Below are 20,429 nucleotides of genomic sequence, written 5' to 3'. Positions count from 1 at the left end.
TTGACCAGATTGAAGTGAGAAGACTTAGTTAACCTATCAACAATTACCACAATGGAGTCATACTTACCCATTGTGTTGGGAAGACCAACCACGAAGTCCATTGCAATTCTTTCCCACTTCCTTTCAGGAATGGGCATTCTCTAAAGTGTGCCTCCGGGCCTCTGGTGTTCATATTTTACTTGCTGACAATTTGGACATTTGGCAATAAAATAACCAATGTCACGCTTCATTCTACTCCACCAAAAATGTTGCTTTAGGTCACGATACATCTTGGTTGCACCAGGATGTATAGAGTACCTTGAACTATGAGCCTCTGTCAGAATACTGTTGATCAAGTCATCAACGCGGGGTACACATACCCTTCCCTTGATTCTCAAAACACCTTCCACATCGATTGTTGCTTCTTTAGCCTCTCCTCACAACACTTTATCTCGGATCCGGATCAATTTCTCATCATTAAACTGCTTTCCCTTAACCTTTTCAAGAAAGGAAGATCTTGCCTCCATACAAGCCAACAATCCTCCCTTCTCATTTACTTCTAACCTCATAAAGTCGTTAGCCAGAGTCTGAACCTCTCTAGCCAATGGACGTCTAGAAACTTGCAAGTGAGCTAGACTTCCCATGCTCCCTGGCTTTCTACATAAGGCATCTGCCACAACATTAGCCTTTCCCGGATGATACAAGATAGTGATGTCATAATCCTTCAGTAGTTCCATCCACCTTCTCTGTCTTAAATTCAAATCTTTCTGAGTAACAACATAGTGTGAGCTACGATGATCCGTGTAGACTTCACACTTAACCCCATATAAATAATGTCTCCATTGCTTTAATGCAAACACTACAGCAGCCAACTCCAAATCATGGGTCGGATAGTTACGTTCATGCACCTTTAATTGCCTCGAAGCATAAGCAATTACATTCTTCTCTTGCATTAGCACTACACCCAACCCAGAAAAGGATGCATCACAATAAACAATGAAGTTCTTACCTTCCACTGGCAAGGTAAGAATGGGTGCAGTAGTCAACAAAGTCTTGAGCTTCTGAAAGCTTTCTTCACACTCATTCGACCATACGAATGGAACATTCTGTTTAGTCAAGCTTGTCAATTGGGAAGCAATAGAAGAGAACCCCTTGAAAAATTGGCGGTAGTAACTGGCTAAACAAACAAAGCTCCTTACTTCTGACACATTAGTAGGTCTTGCCCAATTCTTTACCGTCTCAATCTTAGAAGGATCCACCATTACCCCATCCTTAGAAACTACGTGCCCCAAGAAGGACACTGAATCTAGCAAAAACTCACACTTAGAGAATTTGGCATAAAGCTTTCTCTCCCTCAATATTTCCAATAACATTCTCAAGTGCTCCTCATGTTCTTTTTTGCTCTTTGAGTATACCAGTATATCATCAATGAACACGATCACAAAGAGATCCAGATATGGCTTAAAAATCCCATTCATCAAGCTCATGAAAGCCGCAGGGGCATTCGTAAGACCAAATGACATCACTATAAATTTGTAATGCCCATACCTGGTCCGAAAAGCAGTCTTTGGCACATCCGTTGCCCGTATTTTCAATTGATGATAACCGGACCTCAATTCAATCTTAGAGAAGACATAAGCACCTTGTAACTGATCGAACAAGTCATCAATGCAAGGAATGGGATACTTGTTCTTAATAGTTACCTTATTCAGTTGTCTGAAGTCTATGCACAACCGAAAGCTTCCATCCTTCTTCTTCACAAACAAAACAGGTGCACCCCAAGGGGATGCACTTGGTCTAATGAAGCCTTTGCTCAACAACTCTTGAAGTTGGGATTTTAACTCTCTTAACTCCGCAGGAGACATTCTATAAGGGGATATAGAAATGGGGCGAGTACCCGGTTCCAGATCGATGCAAAAATTAATATATCTATCCGGTGGCATACCAGGAAGATCTGCAGGGAACACATCCAGAAACTCACGGACTACCAAAACCGACTCAATTGAAGGTACTTGGGTAGTGTCATCCCTGAGATGTGCCAAGAAAGCTAAACACCTCTTACTAACCATTCTCTTAGCATGAAGAAAGGAGACGATACGAACCGGATTGGAAGTGTAGTCGCCCTCCCACAATAACGGATCTGTCCCAGGCTTGGCTAACGTCACAGTTTTAGCATTACAATCAAAGATCGCAAAATTCAGAGAAAGCCAAGTCATACCTAGAATTACATCAAAATCAACCATTTCTAAGATAACCAAGTCTACAGAAGTATTGCTCCCCACAAAAGTCACCAAACAAGACCTATATACTTTTTCAACTATCACAGACTCACCCACCGGAGTAGACACACGAATAGGTATGTCAAGCAATTCACAATTTAAATTAAGACCAGTAGCAAATGAGGAAGATACACATGAAAATGTGGAGCCGGGATCAAATTATACAGAAGCCATACAATCACAAACCAAAAGATTACTTGTGATAACAGCATCTGATGTCTCCGCTTCCGACTGCCCAGGGAAAGCATAACAATAAGTCCTATAACCAGTCTGTCTGTTGCCTCTAACAGGTTGCACTGCAGTATTTCCCATTTGTCCTTCACCCCGGCCGTTTTGATGACCACCATTACCTCGTCCACCACGTCCTCCAGAATAACGGCCTCTACCATGACCACCTCTACCTCTAGATATTGGGGGTCTATAACTTTGTTTTGGAAAATTCCTCCTAATATGACTAGTCTCCCCACATCCATAACACTCTCTGGAGTCAGGCATAGGTCTCTCAGAGAAGTGTTGACCGGTCTGAGGTGGACCCCCAACTACAGTCTGTAGTGAAGACTGATTTGGTCGGACTGAGAAACCTCCTGGACCCTTTCCTCTAGAGTAAGAACCATTAAACTCACCTCCCTTTCGAAACCTTTTAGATGTCGATGCCATGGTGAAGTCATCTGGCTTCACCCCTTCCACCTTTATCACGAAGTCTACCACTTCTTGAAAGGATTTCGCCGTAGCCGCTACCTGTAAGGCTGAAATCTGCAATTCTGACCTCAACCACTTTACAAAACGGCGAACCCGCTCTTGTGGACTGAAACATAGTTGGGTGGCATACCTGGATAATGCGCGAAACTTAGAATCATATGCAGTAACAGACATCCTACCTTGCTCTAGGCTCAAGAACTCATCTCTTTTCCTATCCCTCAAAGTCCGGGGGATATACTTTTCCATAAACAAGCTAGAGAATGATGCCCAAGTCATAGGTGGTGCCTCTGTTGGTTGACACTCAACATGTGACCGCCACCACATTTTGGCGTTCCCTTGAAACTGATAAGTCACAAACTCAACACCAAACCATTCTACTATACCCATCTTGTGTAGTAGCTCATGACTGTCAACCAGAAAATCATAGGCATCCTCAGGTTCAGCACCCTTGAAGACTGGAGGTTTCAATTTCAAGAACTTACTGAAAAGTTCATGCTGATCATTTGTCATTATAGGCCCTGTAGTCAGACGAGGAAACGTGCCTAATTCCAATGAGGCATCCATGCGGGGAGCCGCAGTAGCCGCATGTTGTACCTCCGGAACCTGAGGTGCAAGTGCAGAAAACACTGGAGGTGTCTGGCCTTGATCAGATAACCCGCTAAGATAAGCAAGAACCTGATTGATCATCTCTGGGTAGGTTGGGGTGGTAATTCCTCATTCTGTACTTGCTCATTTTCCCCATCCCCCCCCCTCTTACTACTTCCTCAGCCGGTGGAGGAGTCACCGCCCTAGTACCAGATGGGCTAGGTGCTTGTCCTCTTCCTCTAAAGGACGTCCTCCCGCGACCCCTTCTACGACCTCTTGCCACTACTCCTCTTCGAGCTACAGCTCCAGTGGCTGGCTCAAACGCTTCTTGTCTTGCCGATGTTCGTGTTGGCACAGTCGTTGCTCTAGTTCTAACCATCTGTGAAATAGAGTGAAGATGGTCAGATACCGATTTGTATCACCTAGATACCAATTGGATCCAAGTAATAGCACGAAAGAAAGAATGGAATTTTCCTAAAGTCTTATAGCCTCTCAAAGAAAAGTAAAGGTGTCCCCCTACTGTTCCTTAAGTCTCTACTAGACTCGTTCTTGTGTGATGAGACCAACGAACCTAATGCTCTTATACCAAGTTTGTCACGACCCAAATCGAGCCGTGAGTGGCACCCACACTTTCCCTCCTATGTGAGCAAACCAACCAATACAAAACCCAACATCTTAATATAATAAAAGAAAGTAATGCGGAAGACTTAAATCTCATTAATGAACATTGATTAAATAACTTCTAATAATGCGGAAGACTTAAATCTCATTAATGAACATTGATTAAATAACTTCTAAACTCAAACACTTATTATTATCCCCAAAATCTGGAAGTCATCATCACAAGAACATCTATCCTCAAATTACTAATCTAAGAGTATCTAAGAAGCTAAAATAAGTAAAAAGCTAGTTAATGCCGGAAGTTCAAGGCATCAAGACATCAAGAGGAAGATCCAGTCCAAGCTAGAAGCATTAGCTCACCCTGAAATCCGGTGTAATGAAAACTGGCTAGAGTTGCGGTTGAGTTGAAGATGACGGTACGTTTGCTGCACTACACAAATAACAAAGAAAAACAATTACAAGTAGGGGTCAGTACAACCATAAGTACTGAGTAGATATGATCGGCCAACTCAAAATACAAAATAGTATATATCAGATAATAACATACAATCAACCTTATTCCTCAACAGGTGAAAGCAACAAGTTCACAAATCATGTGTAACCACATCAAACACACCTATGAGAACTCAAGTCTCCACACCATACTTATTTGGGATATAGGTTCTTTTCATTCGAATTTATTAACATAATTTCAAGATTCATTATCTTTATTCCTCTTGTGTCAATACGTGACACTCCGCTCCCCTACTACTATGTGCCGGAATGTGACACTCCGATCCCCTAATTCTACGTGTCGGTTCGTGACACCCGATCCCCAAATTCTACGTGTCGGTTCGTGACACCCGATCCCCTAATTCTACGTGTCGGTTCGTGACACCCCATCCCCTAATTCTATGTCACGACCCAAACCGGGTTGCGACTGGCACTCACACTTACCCTCCTATGTGAGCGAACCAACCAATCTAATCCTTAACATTTCAATATAATATAAACAGAAAGTAATGCGGAAGACTTAAACTCATAAATAGAATCAATAACTATTATTATCCCCAAAATCTGGAAGTCATCATCACAAGAACATCTACGATCAAATGACTAAACTAAGAGTATTCTAAAAGCTAAAATACATAAAAAGCTAGTCCGTGCCGGAACTTCAAGGCATCAAGACATGAAGAAGAAGATCCAGTCCAAGCTAGAAGCATTAGCTCACCCTGAATTTCCGATGTAGTAAGACTGGCTTGAATTACTGTTGAGTTGAAGACGATGGCACGTTTGCTGCACTCCACAAATAAACAAGAAGAGAACATAAAAGTAGGGGTCAGTACAAAACACGGGTACTGAGTTGATATCATCGGCCAACTCAAAATAGAAATCAATATATACCAAGTAATATCATAAAATCAACTATGATACTCAACATGTAGCAACAAAAAATACTATATTATTAACAATTACCGTCAAGTTCATACATGAGGACTCAAGCCTCGATACCATACTCATTTGGGAATCATGTTCATTAGATTGAGTATATTAACATCTTTCAAGATTCATTATCTTTATTTCTCTTGTGTCGGTACGTGACACTCTGATCCCTCATATTCATTAATCCTCTTGTGTCGGTACGTGACACTCCGATCCTCTAAATCTACGTGTCGATTCGTGACACCCGATCCCCTAAATCTACGTGTCGGTTCGTGACACCTGATCCCCTAATTCTACGTGTCGGTTCATGACACCCGATCCCCTAATTCTACGTATCGGTTCATGACACCCGATCCCCTAATTCTACGTGTTGGTTCGTGACACCCGATCCCCTAATTCTACGTGTTGGTTCGTGACACCCGATCCCCTAATTCTACGTGTCGGTTCGTGACACCCGATCCCCTAATCTCTTCCTATCAATTCATCAAGCCTTCTTTCTCACCAAGGCATCATCAATCTCATTACTTTAGTTCATCAAGCCTTCTCGCTTACCAAGGCATCATCATTAAAAAGATATTAGGTTTTTATCAAGATTTGGGATTCAATAACTTCATCATCCTTAATATAATCACAATTATATAATCACGTTCATGCCTGCATACAATTAAGCACATAGCAGGGTTTACAATACTATCAATACATATCATTCTCTATTAAGAGTTTACTATGAATGCATGAAAACCATAACCTACTTCCACCGAAGATTAGAAATCAAGCAAGCAAATTCCCAAAGCTTTGTGTCCTCTTCGTTTCTCCTCTTTCTCGTTCAACTTTCTCTCTCTTTCTCTTGTTCTTTCTATTTTCTTTATTCAACCCCTCTTTCTTTTACCCTAATTAGTATATAATTAAGAATAAAAGATGGTCATAATAACCCACTAATTAACTTAAGGTTACCTCTTTTAACCCCCAAGTAATTAGACTTATTAACATTAACCCACTTACTTTATAATTAAGGCAAGAATAGTCAAAAACGTCCCTTAAAACGTATCAAGAAATCCGACACAGACTGGGATTGTGCAACCTGCGACGGCCCGTCGTGCCTGCGACGGTCTGTCCTGCAGGTCGTTGGAAGGGTCAGAGACTCAATTTCCACTAAATAATCTGTGACGGTCCGTCACGCCTGTGACGGTCCGTCCTGCCATTCCGTTACGAAGTTCAGAGAGTCGATTTTAAGTACCCAATTTCAGATTTTCTAAGTGTTTTGAAACGAAACCCTGCGACGGTCCGTCGTGCCCATGACAGTCCGTCGTTGGGTCCATCGCCTCAGCCTGTTTTTCCAGAATAAAATCTATTGCTCAAAACGACTAAACAGGTCATTACAATAGATACCAATTTACCCATCGTTCGTCCCCGAACGATCAAAAGAAGGAAAACAAGGGCGAAAAGGAGTACCTGAATCTGTAAAAAGATTTGGGTATTTTTCTCGCATATCCACCTCCTTCTCCCAAGTGGCTTCTTAAACGGGTCGATTCTTCCATTGCACCTTGATGGATGCAATCTCTCTTGACCTCAACTTGCGAACTTCTCTATCTAAAATAGCAACAGGCTCCTCCTCATAAGACAAGTTCACATCAAGCAAAATTGAATCCCAACGGATAATGTAGTTCCCATCCCCATGGTATCTTTTCAACATCGACACATGGAATACCGGATGTACTCCGGACAGCCCTGGAGGCAAGGCTAACTCATAAGCCACCTCTCCTACTCGCTTAAGTACTTCAAATGGTCCAATGTAGCTTGGACTTAGTTTACCCCTTTTACCTAACCGAATCACCCCTTTCATTGGTGAAACTTTCAACAAGACTTGTTCACCCTCCATGAACTCTAAGTCTCTAACATTTCGATCTGCATATTCTTTTTGTCTACTTTGCGCCGCTAGAAGCTTTTCTTGAATAGACTTCACTTTCTCTATCGAATCCCTCAAAAGGTCAGTACCCCAAGGCCTAACCTCAAATGCATCAAACCAACCAATGGGAGACCTACATCTCCTACCATACAATGCTTCAAATTGAGCCATATCAATGCTTGAGTGATAGCTATTATTGTATGAAAACTCCGCTAAGGGTAGGAAGCTATCCCAATGGCCACCAAACTCTATCACACATGCACGAAGCATATCTTCCAACACTTGAATCGTTCTCTCAGACTGACCATCGGTCTGAGGATGGAACGCAGTACTAAGGTCCAACCTAGTACCCAATTCCGCATGCAATGTTTTCCAAAACTTAGAGGTAAACTGCGTACCTCTATCTGATATGATGGATAGTGGGACCCCATGCAATCGCACCACTTCCGAGATGTAAAGTTTGGCTAACTTCTCTGCATTGTAAGTCACCTTGACCGGAATGAAGTGAGCAGACTTAGTAAACCTATCAACAATTACCCAAATAGAATCAAACTTTCCCAATGTCTTGGGAAGACCAACCACAAAGTCCATTGCAATTCTCTCCCACTTCCATTCAGGAATGGGCATTCTCTGAAGTGTTCCTCCGGGCCTCTGGTGTTCATACTTTACTTGCTGACAGTTTGGACACTTGGCAATAAAGTAAACAATATCACGCTTCATTCTACTCCACCAAAAGTGTTGCTTTAGGTCACGATACATCTTGGTTGCACCCGTATGTATAGAATACCTTGAACTATGAGCCTCTGTCAGAATAGTGTTGATCAAATCATCGACGCGGGGTACGCATACCCTTCCCTTGATCCTCAAAACACCTTCCTCATCAATTTGTGCTTCCTTAGCCTCTCCTCGCAATACCTTATCTTGAATTCTGCGCAGTTTCTCATCATCAGACTGTCTTCCCTTAATCTTGTCAAGAAAGGAAGATCTTGCCTCCACAGAAGCCAACAATCCTCCCTTCTCGTTTACTTCTAATCTCATCAAGTCATTAGCTAGAGTCTGAACCTCTCTAGCCAGTGGGCGTCTAGAAGCTTGCAAGTGAGCTAGACTTCCCATGCTTCCCGCCTTTCTACTTAGAGCATCCGCTACAACATTCGCCTTCCCCGGATGATACAAAATAGTGATGTCGTAGTCCTTCAGTAGTTCCATCCATCTCCTATGCCTCAAGTTCAAATCTTTCTGAGTAAACACATACTGAAGGCTATGATGATCCGTGTAGACCTCACACTTAACCCCATATAAATAGTGTCTCCATTGCTTTAATGCAAACACCACCGCAGCCAATTCCAAATCATGGGTCGGATAGTTACGTTCATGCACCTTTAATTGCCTTGAAGCATAAGCAATCACACTCTTCTCTTGCATTAGTACTGCACCCAAACCAGAATAGGATGCATCACAATAAACAATGAAGTTCTTACCCTCTACTGGCAAGGTAAGAATAGGTGCGGTAGTCAACAAAGTCTTGAGCTTCTGAAAGCTTTCCTCACACTCATCCGACCATACAAATGGAACATTTTGCTTAGTCAAGTTCGTTAGTTGGGAAGCAATAGAAGAGAATCCCTTGACGAATCGGCGGTAGTAGCTAGCTAACCCAACAAAGCTCCTTATTTCTGACACATTAGTAGGTCTTACCCAATTCTTCACCGTCTCAATCTTAGAAGGATCCACCATCACTCCTTCTTTAGAAACCACGTGCCCCAAGAAGGACACTACATCTAGCCAAAACTCACACTTAGAGAACTTGGCATAAAGCTTTTTCTCCCTCAACATTTCCAATACCATTCTCAAATGCTCTTCATGTTCCTTCTTGTTCTTTGAGTATACCAATATATCATCAATAAATACGATCACGAAGAGGTCCAAATATGGCTTAAAAATCCCGTTCATCAAGCTCATGAACGCAGCAGGGGCATTCGTAAGACCAAAAGACATCACTACAAATTCGTAATGCCCATACCTCGTTCGAAAAGAAGTCTTTGGCACATCCGTTTCCCGTATTTTCAATTGATGATAACCGGATCTCAAGTCAATCTTAGAGAAGACACAAGCACCTTGTAACTGATCGAAGAAGTCATCAATGCGAGGAAGAGGATACTTGTTCTTTATGGTTACCTTATTCAGTTGTCTGTAGTCTATGCACATTCAAAAACTCCCATCCTTCTTCTTCACAAACAAAACCGGAGCACCCCAAGGAGATGCACTTGGTCTAATAAAGCCTTTGTTTAACAACTCTTGAAGTTGGGCCTTTAACTCTCTTAACTCCACGGGAGCCATTCTATAAGGGGGTATAGAAATGGGGCGTGTGCCCGGTTCAAGATCGATACAGAAGTCAATATCCCTATCTGGTGGCATACCAGGAAGATCTGCAGGGAACACATCCAAAAACACATGGACTACCGAAACCGACTCAATCGAAGGTACTTGGGTAGTGTAATCCTTGAGATGTGCCAAGAAAGCTAAACACCCTTTACTAACCATTTTCTTAGCACGAAGAAAGGATATGATACGCACCGGATTGGAAGTGTAGTCACCCTCCCACACTAACGGATCTGTCCCAGGCTTGGCTAACATCACCGTTTTAGCATTACAATCCAAGATCGCAAATTGCGGAGAAAGCCAAGTCATACCCAGAATTACATCAAAATCAACCATTTCTAAGATAACCAAGTCTACATAAGTATTGCTCCCCACAAAAGTTACAAGACAAGACCTATACACCTTTTCAACTATCACAGACTCACCCACCGTAGTAGAAACACGAATAGGTATGTCAAGCGATTCACAATGTAAATTAAGACCATTAGCAAATGCGGAAGATACAAACGAAAATGTGGATCCGGGATCAAATAATACAGAAGCCATGCAATCATAAACCAAAAGATTACCTGTGATGACAGCATCAGATGCCTCCGCTTTAGACCGCCCAGGAAAAGCGTAACAATGGGCCCTATCGTTCGTCTATCCGTTGCCCCTACCATGTTGTGATGTAGTGGCTCTAGTTTGCCCATCACCTCGGTCGTTTTGGTTACCACCATTTCCTCGACCACCACGCCCTCCAGAAAAATGGCCTCTACCATGACCACCTCTACCTCTAGCTATTGGGGGTCTGTAACTCTGTTTTGGACAATTTCTCCTAATATGTCCAGTCTCCCCATATCCGTAACACTCTCTGTAGTCAAGCATAGGTCTCTCGGAGAAGTGTTGACCGGTCTGAGGTGGTCCCCCAACTACAGTCTGTAGTGAAGACTGAATTGGTCGGACTGAGTAACTTCCCGAACCCTGTCCTCTAGTGTAAGCACCAGTAAACTCACCTCCCTTTCGAAACCTTTTTGATATCGATGTCGTAGTGAAGTCGTCTGGCTTCACTCCTTCCACTTCTATTACAAAGTCTACCACCTCTTGGAAGGATTTTGCCGTTGTCGCTATCTGTAACGCCGAAATCCGCAATTCTGACCTCAACCCCTTTACAAACCGGTGAATTTGCTCTTGTGGACTGAAACATAGTTGGGTGGCATACCGGGATAATGCACAAAACTTAGCCACATATGCATTGACCAACATCCTACCTTGCTCTAGGCTCAAGAACTCATCCCTTTTCCTATCCCTCAAAGTTCGGGGGATATACTTCTCCATAAACAAGCTAGAGAATGAGGCCCAAGTCATAGGTGGTGCCTCTATTGGTTGACACTCGATATGTGACCGCCACCACATTTTGGCGTTCCCTTGAAACTGATAAGTCACAAACTCCACACCAAACCGTTCTACTATACCCATCTTGTGTAGTAGCTCATGACAGTCAACCAGAAAATCATAAGCATCCTCCGATTCAGAACTTACTGAAAAGTTCATGCTGATCATTTGTCATTATAGGCCCAGTAGTCAGACGTGGAAATGTGCCTATGTCCAAAGAGGCCTCCATACGAGGAGCCATAGTGGCTGCATGTTGTACTTCTGAAACCGGAGGTGTTGGCGCAGAAAACACTGGAGGTGCCTGACCTTGATCAGATAACCCGCTAAGATAAGCCAGAACCTGATTGATCATCTCTGGGGTAGGTTGGGGTGGCATTTCCTCATTTTGCACTTGTTCAGTTTCCCCATCCTTTCCTTCTCTTATTACTTCCTCAGTCGGTGGAGGAGTCACTGCCCTAGTATCAGATGGGCTAGGTGCTCGTCCTCTTCCCCTAGAGGACGTCCTCCCACGACCTCTACCACGGCCCCTTGCCGCTGTTCTTCCTCGAGCCACAGCCTTAGTGGCTGGCTCAGTTGTTTCTTGTCTGGCCGGTGTTGGTGTTGGCGTAGTTGTTGCTCTAGTTCTAACCATCTGCGAAAGAGAGTGAAGATGGTCAGATACCACTTCGTATCGCCTAGATACCAATTGGACTCAAGTACTAACACGAAAGAAAGAATGAAAGAGTGAAATTTTCCTAAAGTCTTATAGCCTCTCAAGGAAAAGTAAAGGCGTCCCTTTACCGTTCCTTAAGACTCTACTAGACCTGTTCTTGTGTGATGAGACCAACGAACCTAATGCTCTGATACCAAGTTTGTCACGACCCAAACAAGGTTGCGACTGGCACCCACACTTACCCTCCTATGTGAGCGAACCAACCAATCTAAACCTTAACATTTCAATATAATATAAACAGAAAGTAATGCGGAAGACTTAAACTCATAAATAGAATCAATAACTATTATTATCCCCAAAATCTGGAAGTCATCATCACAAGAACATCTACGATCAAATGACTAAACTAAGAGTATTCTAAAAGCTAAAATACATAAAAAGCTAGTCCGTGCCGGAACTTCAAGGCATCAAGACATGAAGAAGAAGATCCAGTCCAAGCTAGAAGCATTAGCTCACCCTCAATTTCCGATGTAGTAAGACTGGCTTGAATTACTGTTGAGTTGAAGAAGATGGCACGTTTGCTGCACTCCACAAATAAACAAGAAGAGAACATAAAAGTAGGGGTCAGTACAAAACACGGGTACTGAGTAGATATCATCGGCCAACTCAAAATAGAAATCAATATATACCAAGTAATATCATAAAATCAACTATGATACTCAACATGTAGCAACAACAAATACTATATCATTAACAATTACTGTCAAGTTCACACATGAGGACTCAAGCCTCGATACCATACTCATTTGGGAATCATGTTCATTAGATTGAGTATATTAACATCTTTCAAGATTCATTATCTTTATTTCTCTTGTGTCGGTACGTGACACTCCGATCCCTCATATACATTAACCCTCTTGTGTCGATACGTGACACTCCGATCCCCTAAATCTACGTGTCGGTTTGTGACACCCGTTCCCCTAAATCTACGTGTCGGTTCGTGACACCCGATCCCCTAATTCTACGTGTCAGTTCGTGACACCCGATCCCCTAATTCTAGGTGTCGGTTCGTGACTCCCGATCCCCTAATTCTACATGTCGTTTCGTGACACCCGATCCCCTAATTCTACGTGTCAGTTCGTGACACCCGATCCCCTAATTTTACGTGTCGGTTCGTGACACCCGATCCCCTAATCTCTTTCTATCAATTTATCAAGCCTTCTTTCTCACCAAGGCATCATCAATCTCATTACTTTAGTTCATCAAGCCTTCTCCCTTACCAAGGCATCATCATTAAAAAGAGATTAGGTTTTTATCAAGATTTGGGATTCAATAACTTCATCATGCTTAATATAATCACACTTATATAATCACGTTCATGCCTGCATACAATTAAGCACATAGCAGGGTTTACAATACTACCAATACATATCATTCTCTATTAAGAGTTTACTGTGAAAGCATGAAAACCATAACCTACCTCCACCGAAGATTAGAAATCAAGCAAGCAAATTCCCAAAGCTTTGTGTCCTCTTCGTTTCTCCTCTTTCTCGTTCAACTTTCTCTCTCTTTCTCTTGTTCTTTCTATTTTCTTTATTCAAACCCTCTTTATTTTACCCTAATTAGTATATAATTAAGAATAAAAGATGGCCATAATAACCCACTAATTAACTTAAGGTTACCTCTTTTAACCCCCAAGTAATTAGACTTATTAACATTAACCCACTAACTTTATAATTAAGGCAAGAATAGTAATAAACGTCCCTTAAAACGTATCAAGAAATCCGACCCAGACTGGGATTGTGCAACCTGTAACGGCCCGTCTTGCCTGCGACGGTCCGTCCTGCAGGTCATTGCAAGGGTCAGAGACTCAATTTCTACTGAATAATCTGTGACGGTCCGTCACGCCTGTGACGGTCCATCACGCCTGTGACGGTCTGTCCTGCCATTCCGTTACGAAGTTCAGAGAGCCGATTTTCAGTAGCCCATTTCAGATTTTCTAAGTGTTTTAAAACGAGACCCTGCGACGGTCCGTCGTGCCCATGACGGTCCGTCGTTGGGTCCGTCGCCTCAGCCTGTTTTTCCAGAATAAAATCTGCTGCTCAAAACGACTAAACAGGTCGTTACATTCTACGTGTCAGTTTGTGACACCCGATCCCCTAATTCTACATGTCGGTTCGTGACACCCTCTCCATTAATCTCATTCTATTAATTCATCAAGCCTTCTCTTATACCAAGGCATCATCAATCTCATTACTTTAGTTCATCAAGCCTTCGTTTATACCAAGGCATCATCAATCTCATTACTTTATTTTATCAAGCCTTCTCCTATACCAAGGCATCATCAATCTCATTACTTTAGTTCATCAAGCCTTCTTTTATACCAAGGCATCATCAATCTCATTACTTTAGTTCATCAAGACTTCTTTTATACCAAGGCATCATCATTAACAAGGTAAATTAAGGATTAGAGATTCAATAGACTCATCATGCTTATTCATCACAATTATATAATCACATCATGTAAGCACACAATTAAGCATATACAAGGTTTTATAATACTACCCAACACATATCATTCGCTATTAAGAGTTTACTACGATTAGCATAAAAACCATAACCTAACTCCACCGAAGATTAGTGATCAAGCAAGCAAATTCCCCAAGCTTTGTTCTTCGTTTTCTCTCTCTCTCGATCGATCTCCCTCTCTCAATCGTTTCTCTCTTTCTCCTCTGCTCTTTCTATTTTTCTTATTCAAACCCTTTTTCTTTTACCCTAATTATCATATAATTAAGTATAAAAGATGTGGAATTAACCCACTAATTAGCTCAAAGTTATCTCCTTTAACCCCCAAGTAATTGAGTTATTAATATTAACCCACTAACTTTATAATTATAAGCAGGAATAGTCCAAAACGCCTCTTAAAATATTTACAGAAATCAGACCCACCCTGGGATTACGCAATCTGTGACGGGCCGTCGTGACTGCGACGGTCCGTCCTGCTGCTTCCGTCACAAAGTTCAGAGACTGAAATTTACTGAAGAGTCAGTGACGGCCCGTCATGCCTGTGACGGTCCGTCCTGCCACTTCGTCACGAAGTTCAGAGAGTCGATTTCAGTACCCGAATTTCAGAATTCTAAGTGTTTTGGAACGAGACACCGTCGACGGTCTGTCGTGCCTACGACGGTCCGTCGTGGGGTCCGTCGACCAAGACAGCTTTTCCAGAATTAAAATTTGCTGCTCAAAACGACTAAATAGGTAATTACAATAGGTACCAATTTACCCATCGTTCGTCCTCGAACGATCATTAGAAGAAAAACAAGGGCGAAAAGGGGTACCTGAATCTGTAAACAGGTGTGGGTATTTTTCTTGCATATCAGCCTCCTTCTCCCTAGTGGCCTCTTCAACTGGTCGATTATTCCATTGAACTTTGATGGATGCAATCTCCCTCGACCTCAACTTGCAAATTTCTCTATCTAGAATGGCAACAGGTTCCTCCTCATAAGTCAAATTCTCATCGAGCAGGACTGAATCCCAACGGATAATGTAGTTTCCATCCCCATGGTGTCTTTTCAACATAGACACATGAAACACTGGATGCTCTCCTGACAGTCCTGGAGGCAAGGCTAATTCATAAGCCACCTCCCCTACTCGCTTAAGTACTTCAAATGATCCAATATACCTTGGGCTTAGCTTACCTCTTTTACCAAACCGCGTCACCCCTTTTATGGGTGAAACCTTCAGCAAGACTTGCTCACCCTCTATAAACTCCAAGTCTCTAACCTCTCGATCTGCATATTCCTTTTGTCTGCTTTGCGCCGCTAAAAGCTTTTCTTGAATAGATTTCACTTTCTCCAATGAATCCCTCAAGAGGTCAGTACCCCAAGGTCTAACCTCAAATGCATCAAACCAACCAATGGGAGACCTACATCTCCTCCCATACAATGCTTCGAATGGAGCCATATCAATACTTGAGTGATAGCTATTATTGTATGAAAACTCTGCTAAGGGTAAGAAGCTATCCCAATGACCACCAAATTCTATCACACATGCGTGAAGAATATCCTCCAACACTTGAATCGTTCGCTCAGACTGACCATCGGTTCTAGGATGGAACGCATTACTAAGGTCCAACCTAGTACCCAATTCCGCATGTAATGTTTTCCAAAACTTAGAAGTAAATTGCGTACCTCTATCTGATATGATGGAGATTGGAACCCCATGAAATCGAACAACTTCCGAAATGTAAAGTTTGTCTAACTTCTCTGCATTGTAAGACACCTTGACTGGAATGAAGTGAGAAGACTCAATTAACCTATCAACAATTACCCAAATGGAGTCATACTTACCCATTGTCTTGGGAAGACTAACCACGAAGTCCATTGCAATTCTTTCCCACTTTCATTCAGGAATGGGCATTCTCTAAAGTGTGCCTCTGGGACTCTGGTGTTCATATTTCAAGCTTGAAGCCGAGCTTGAAGTTCTTGGAGTTGTGGTGAGATGCTTGGTTGTTTTATGGCCCACACCTCCCTCTATCTTTTATTTATTCTGTTATTAATTTTCAGACAGGATGCCCCTATGTTAGATTTGTTATTTAGTTTCAGACTTGCATCGGATTTTAGAAGCTCTTGTACTTAAGACACCAATTCTTGGGTATTATTTTATTTTCATTTTTCGCATACGTACTTATAAGGAACTCAGTGTTGAAGATTTGGCAAATTTTTGTCTTTTCACTCATTAGTTAGTTAAGTTGTTAAAATATGTTGGTTGTCTTACCTATTGGTTGTGAACATAGGTGCCTCACGACTTGCAAAATTTGGGTCGTGACAAAATTGGTATCAGAGCCCTAGGTTCATCGGTCTCAAGAGTACAAGAGAAATGTCTAGTAGAGTGTTGCGGATCGGTATGAAGACGTCCATACCTATCTTCGAGAGGCTATAGGACATTTAGGAAATATTCTGTTCTTTTGTTCATTATCATGCACACTTGACCTTGTAGAAATTCTAATCTTTATATCTCATTCTCTCTCAAATAGCAAGGAATCGTACATCAGCAAGTGGTGGTCTGGATTCTATTCCTGCGCCTACTTCTGGGAACACTATCCAAGGTAGAGGTAGGGGACGAGATCGAGGTAGGGGCCATGTTGTAGCACCCGTGGATAGTCAAGTACCAATAGCTACCCAAGGTCGTGATAGGACCGTACCTCCTGATGTAGAGGTTGTTCATGGGGATGTGCAAGATCGTGTCGAGGGGGATGGGCCAGCTCAGGCTCCACCCAGTACTATTGTCCACCCGGTGCTTCAAGATACCTTGGCTGGTATGTTAGGAATCCTAGAGGGGATGGCCCAGGCAGGAACTTTGCCTGTCACTTCTGATGGCTCACAGACCCGTGTTGGAGGTCAAACTGCAGACCCGATAATTTCTCCAGATTCTCAGACTCCCAGGACTCAGCCAACTACCGTTATAGCTCCTCGTTTGGATAGTATTGAGTTTCCAGATATGACATCACATTTGGTGAACAGTCCTTCTATGACTATTGATGAGCAAAAGATGTTTGGGAGGTTCAGACTAATGAATCCTCCTACTTATACTCGTGACTTAGCTGAGGATGCATATGAATTTATAGTTAGTTGTCATGAGAGGTTTCATTATCTTGGATTAGTGGAGTCTCATGGAGTTGAGTACACAGCGTTTCAGATGACTGGCTCTGCTAAGCAGTGGTGGAGGGATTATATTAGTAGTAGGCCAGCTGGATCCCATCCACTATCCTGGACTCAGTTTACTCAGGTGTTTCTATCAAAATTTGTTCCACGCAGTAAGAGGGAGCGCAAGAGGGCCGAGTTTGAGGGTTTGCAGCAAAATGGTATGCCAGTTGCAGAGTATGAGGGTAAATTTCATGACTTTGCTAGACATGTTTCGATGATACTTCCCACAGAGGCTGAGAGAGTGAGAAGGTTTGTAAAGGGGATGATTATTCCGATCTGCCTAGGAGTTTCTCAGGTTGTTGTTTCTGGTTTCCCATTCCAAAAAGTGGTAGATGCTGCTAAGGAGTTAGAGATGATTCGGCGTGAGGGATTTGAGCAGTGAGAGGGAAAGAGGACTCGTTATTCAGGTGATTATGGTGGTGCTCCGCCTAGGAGTCGGGGTCACTTGGGCAGAGGTTATCGCCCTCAGTCCAGCAGAGCCATTCATGCTGCTATACCAGCGTCTGAGGCTGCAAACGCTGGGCATAACTCTTTGAGCTAGGTGCATACCTCACAGGGTTCATCTTCTAGACCTGTAGTTCGTTTAGGGCATTCTGGTCATTCAGGTTCCTCTCATCAGCCTGCATCTCGTAGGGGTTGTTTTGAGTATGGTGATATAGGACACTTTCTGAGAGACTGCCCTAGGACCAGACGTGGTGGCTTACATCAGGGTTCTCAGGCTTCGACTTCCAGGGCTGCACAACCTCCAGCTAGAGGTGGTGCACAGAATGGTAGAGGTAGTTCTTATTCAGGTAGAGGTGGTTCTCCTTCGGGTCGAGGTGGTGGTCGTGGAGGTTCACAATTTGATGGAGGTCGTTCTCACTGTTATGCTTTTCCAGGTAGGCCAGAGGCTGAAGGATCAGATGATGTTATCACAGGTATTATTCCAGTTTGTCATTGACCAGCTACTGTATTATTTGATCCAGGCTCTACATATTCTTATGTGTCCACATATTTTGCTCCTAGTCTAGATACATTGTGTGAGTCTCTTTATTTGTCGATACGTGTCTCTACTTCTGTCAGGGATTCTGTAGTTGTAGATTAGGTGTATCGACTATGTATTGTTACCTTGATGGGGTATGATACTCATGCAGATTTAAAAGTCTTAGATATGATAGATTTTGATGTGATTCTTGGTATGGATTGGTTATCTTCTTACCACGCAATTTTAAATTGCCATGCCAAGACAATTACTTTAGCTATGCCTGGATTTCCTATAGTAGAATGGAGAGGTTCTCTTAGTCACCCTCCCAAGGATGTGATATCATTTCTTAAAGCTCGTCAGTTGGTACAGAGAGGATGTTTGGCTTACTTGGCACACATTCGAGATACTAGTGTTGAGACTCCTATGCTTGAGTTTATTCCAGTGGTGAGTGAATTCCCAGAGGTATTCCAGATCGATTTTCCAGGTCTTCCGACAAATCGTGATATTGATTTTTGTATTGATGTGGAGCCAGGCACTCGGCCTATTTCCATTCCTCCTTATCGTATGGCACCGGCTGAATTGAAAGAGTTGAAAGAGCAGTTGGAAGATCTGTTGAGCAAGGGTTTTATTAGACCAAGTGTATCTCCTTGGGGTGCTCCAGTGTTATTTGTGAAGAAGATAGATGGATCTATGCGTAGGTGTATTGACTATCGGCAGTTGAACAAGGTAACCATCAGAAATAAGTATCCGATACCTCGTATAGATGATTTATTTGATCAGTTGCAGGGTGCTTCAGTTTTCTCCAAGATTGACTTAAGATATGGCTATCATCAGTTGAAGGTTAGGGCGGAGGATATCCCTAAGACGGCTTTTCAAACACTTTATGGTCATTACGAGTTTTTGGTGATGTCTTTCGGATTGACTAATGCTCCAGCAGCTTTTATGGACTTGATGAATGGAGTGTTCAGACCGTATTTAGATTCCTTTGTTATTGTCTTCATAGATGATATATTGATATACTCACGCACTAAGGAGGAACACGAGCATCATTTGAGCATTGTTCTTGGGATTCTAAAGGAGAAGAAGTTTTATGCAAAGTTCTCAAAGTGTGAGTTTTGGCTTGTTCGGTAGCATTCTTGGGACATGTAGTGTCCAAGGAGGGTATCATGGTGGATCCTAAGAAGATTGAGGCGGTAAGAGATTGGCTCAGACCTGCTTCAGTTACTGAGATTCGGAGTTTCTTGGGCTTGGCAGGTTATTATCGACGGTTTGTTGAGGGTTTCTCATCCATTGTGTCTCCATTAAGTAGATTGACACAGAAGGAGGTGACTTTTCAGTGGTCTGACGAATGTGAGGTTAGTTTCCAAAAGCTCAAGACTTTATTGACTACTGCTCAGATTTTGACCCTACCTGTGGAGGGAGAGGGTTTTGTCGTATATTGTGATGCTTCTAGGGTTGGTCTTTGTTGTGTGTTCATGCAGAAGGGAAGGGTGATAGCTTATGCTTCGAGGCAGTTAAAGGTTCATGAGAAGAACTACCCTATTCATGATTTAGAGTTGGCGGCTGTTGTGTTTGCATTAAAGATTTGGAGGCATTATCTTTATGGTGTGCATTGTGAGGTGTTCACAGATCATCGTAGTCTCCAGTATATATTAAATCTGAGGGATCTAAATTTGAGACAGAGGAGATGGTTGGAGTTGCTCAAAGACTACGATATGACTATTCTTTATCACCCAGGCAAAGTAAATGTTTTAGCAGATGCCTTAAGTCGGAAGGCGGTAAGTATGGGTAGTCTAGCCATGTTACAGGTTGGCGAACGTCCTTTAGCTAGGGAGGTCCAATCCCTGGACAATAGCTTTATGAGACT

Source organism: Solanum lycopersicum, chromosome 8, assembly GCF_036512215.1.
Source record: "Solanum lycopersicum chromosome 8, SLM_r2.1".
Classification (NCBI taxonomy): Eukaryota; Viridiplantae; Streptophyta; class Magnoliopsida; order Solanales; family Solanaceae; genus Solanum; species Solanum lycopersicum.
This window is presented reverse-complemented; position numbering follows the sequence as displayed.